Source organism: Styela clava, chromosome 5 (assembly GCF_964204865.1).
Source record: "Styela clava chromosome 5, kaStyClav1.hap1.2, whole genome shotgun sequence".
Lineage (NCBI taxonomy): Eukaryota > Metazoa > Chordata > Ascidiacea > Stolidobranchia > Styelidae > Styela > Styela clava.
In genome coordinates this window covers 22,747,813-22,750,312 of record NC_135254.1, presented here as the reverse complement: position 1 = coordinate 22,750,312, position 2,500 = coordinate 22,747,813, and the positions used below count along the sequence as shown (strand labels likewise).

The following is a 2,500-nucleotide window of genomic DNA, read 5'->3' as shown; positions in this document are numbered from 1 at the left end:
GTTACGCGTGTCGCACGGGGCGGAACCCCGATTGACGGCCGCCCTCTCGGCGGCACCCAAAGACAATTAAGTGCGCGGTCGGCCGGGGCCTACCACCACTTTCGGTAATGATCCTTCCGCAGGTTCACCTACGGAAACCTTGTTACGACTTTTACTTCCTCTAAATGATCAAGTAGTAGCGACGGGCGGTGTGTACAAAGGGCAGGGACGTAATCAACGCAAGTTGATGACTTGCGCTTACTGGGAATTCCTCGTTCAAGGGAAACAATTGCAAGTCCCTATCCCAATCACGAATGAGGTTCAACGGGTTACCCGGACCTTTCGGCCTAGGTTAGACACTCGCTGCTTCACTCAGTGTAGCGCGCGTGCGGCCCCGGACATCTAAGGGCATCACAGACCTGTTATTGCTCAATCTCGTGTGGCTAAACGCCACTAGTCCCTCTAAGAAGTTAGACGCCGACCGAGAAGGTCGCGTAACTATTTAGCATGCCAGAGTCTCGTTCGTTATCGGAATTAACCAGACAAATCGCTCCACCAACTAAGAACGGCCATGCACCACCACCCACAGAATCAAGAAAGAGCTCTCAATCTGTCAATCCTACCTGTGTCCGGGCCGGGTGAGTTTCCCCGTGTTGAGTCAAATTAAGCCGCAGGCTCCACTCCTGGTGGTGCCCTTCCGTCAATTCCTTTAAGTTTCAGCTTTGCAACCATACTTCCCCCGGAACCCAAAGACTTTGGTTTCCCGGAAGCTGCCGGAAAGGTCGTCATGGTAACGCCTCCCGATCGCTAGTTGGCATCGTTTATAGTCAGAACTAGGACGGTATCTGATCGTCTTCGAACCTCTGACTTTCGCTCTTGATTAAAGAAAACATTCTTGGCGAATGCTTTCGCAGTAGTTCGTCTTCCGCCGATCCAAGAATTTCACCTCTAACGGCAGAGTACGGACGCCCCCGTCTGTCCCTCTTAATCATTACCTCGTGCTCCGAAAACCAACAAAATAGAACCGAGGTCCTATTCCATTATTCCATGCAACACTATGCAGGCGAACAGCCTGCTTTGAACACTCTAATTTTTTCAAAGTAAACTTATCGGCCACCGCCGACACTCAGTCAAGAGCACCGACGGAGAACCGAAGGTGAGGCGAACGCAACCAGTGACACGCCTTGCGACGGACCGGCGGCGCTCGCCCAAAATCCAACTACGAGCTTTTCAACCGCAACAACTTTAGCATACACTGTTGGAGCTGGAATTACCGCGGCTGCTGGCACCAGACTTGCCCTCCAATGGATACTCGTTAAGAGTTTTAGGATGTACTCATTCCAATTACAGGGCCTTGTTAGAGTCCTGTATTGTTATTTTTCGTCACTACCTCCCCGTGTCGGGAATGGGTAATTTGCGCGCCTGCTGCCTTCCTTGGATGTGGTAGCCGTTTCTCAGGCTCCCTCTCCGGAATCGAACCCTGATTCCCCGTTACCCGTTATCACAAAGGTAGGCACGTAGCGTACCTTCGACAGTTGATAGGGCAGACACTTGAATGATACGTCGTCGGTGCAGAGACCGTACGATCCGCGTGGTTATCCAGAGTCATCAAACGTCACAGGACGAACCCGGTCGGTTTTGATCTGATAAAAGCGCGCCTCCCGAAGTCGGCGCTTAATGCATGTATTAGCTCTAGAATTACCACAGTTATCCACTTCGCTTACGAGACCAAATAAACCAAGACTGATTTAATGAGCCATTCGCAGTTTCGCTTTACGAGAACTCGTACTTGCACCTGCATGGCTTAATCTTTGAGACAAGCATATCACTACTGGCAGGATCAACCAGATAGCTGCGACAGCTGCGCTCGGCCCTTGCTGGGCCGCCCGGCGCGTGCTCGTCGCATTCGTTTAAGACCGAGGCGATCGCCTGCGGCCGTACTCAGCTTCGACAGTCGCTGGCCGCGACGTCCACGCTCTCGCCGGCAGTGCCAGGCGGAGCGATTTGCGTTTTTTCTTTGCTCGCCCTCTCTCGGGCTCGATCCATTCAGTTTCGCACAAACAAGAGCTCTGCCGGCCGCCTGCAGCGGTGCCTAAAACCCGGGCATAACAATGCGACCGTTCTGCTAGGCCGACAAGGGCTCAAGCCAGACGCTCGATCGAACGCCCCCTACATATTAGTCGAGACAACGGCTCGCTCATTAGCATCGCGTTTGTACTTTAACTTTTTTCGGCTCGGCTTCTTTCGACGCCGATGCCGGCGACGCAGCACTCTCTCGCCCGCCAGCCACCGAGAAAAGGGTGCGCTCCGACCGGCCCCGCACCGCTCTTTCTTGGCTCATTCGAAATTACTGTCTTTCGCTCTGACATGCCTTACCTAGGGTTAGGTTAGTATGCTTGCACGTTTGTACTTTAACTTTTTTCGGCTCGGCTTCTTTCGACGCCGATGCCGGCGACGCAGCACTCTCTCGCCCGCCAGCCACCGAGAAAAGGGTGCGCTCCGACCGGCCCCGCACCGCTCT

The 2,500-nt window shown here is 53.7% G+C and overlaps 1 non-coding gene across 1 annotated transcript; it reads right to left on the bottom strand.

Annotated features, from left to right (window-relative positions):
- Window positions 1–105: 105 nt before the first annotated feature.
- LOC144423685 (small subunit ribosomal RNA) lies at window positions 106–1,830 on the bottom strand. The gene has a single exon (XR_013476149.1). It is a non-coding gene; the product is annotated as a small subunit ribosomal RNA (ribosomal RNA).
- Between the last annotated feature and the right edge of the window lie 670 nt (window positions 1,831–2,500).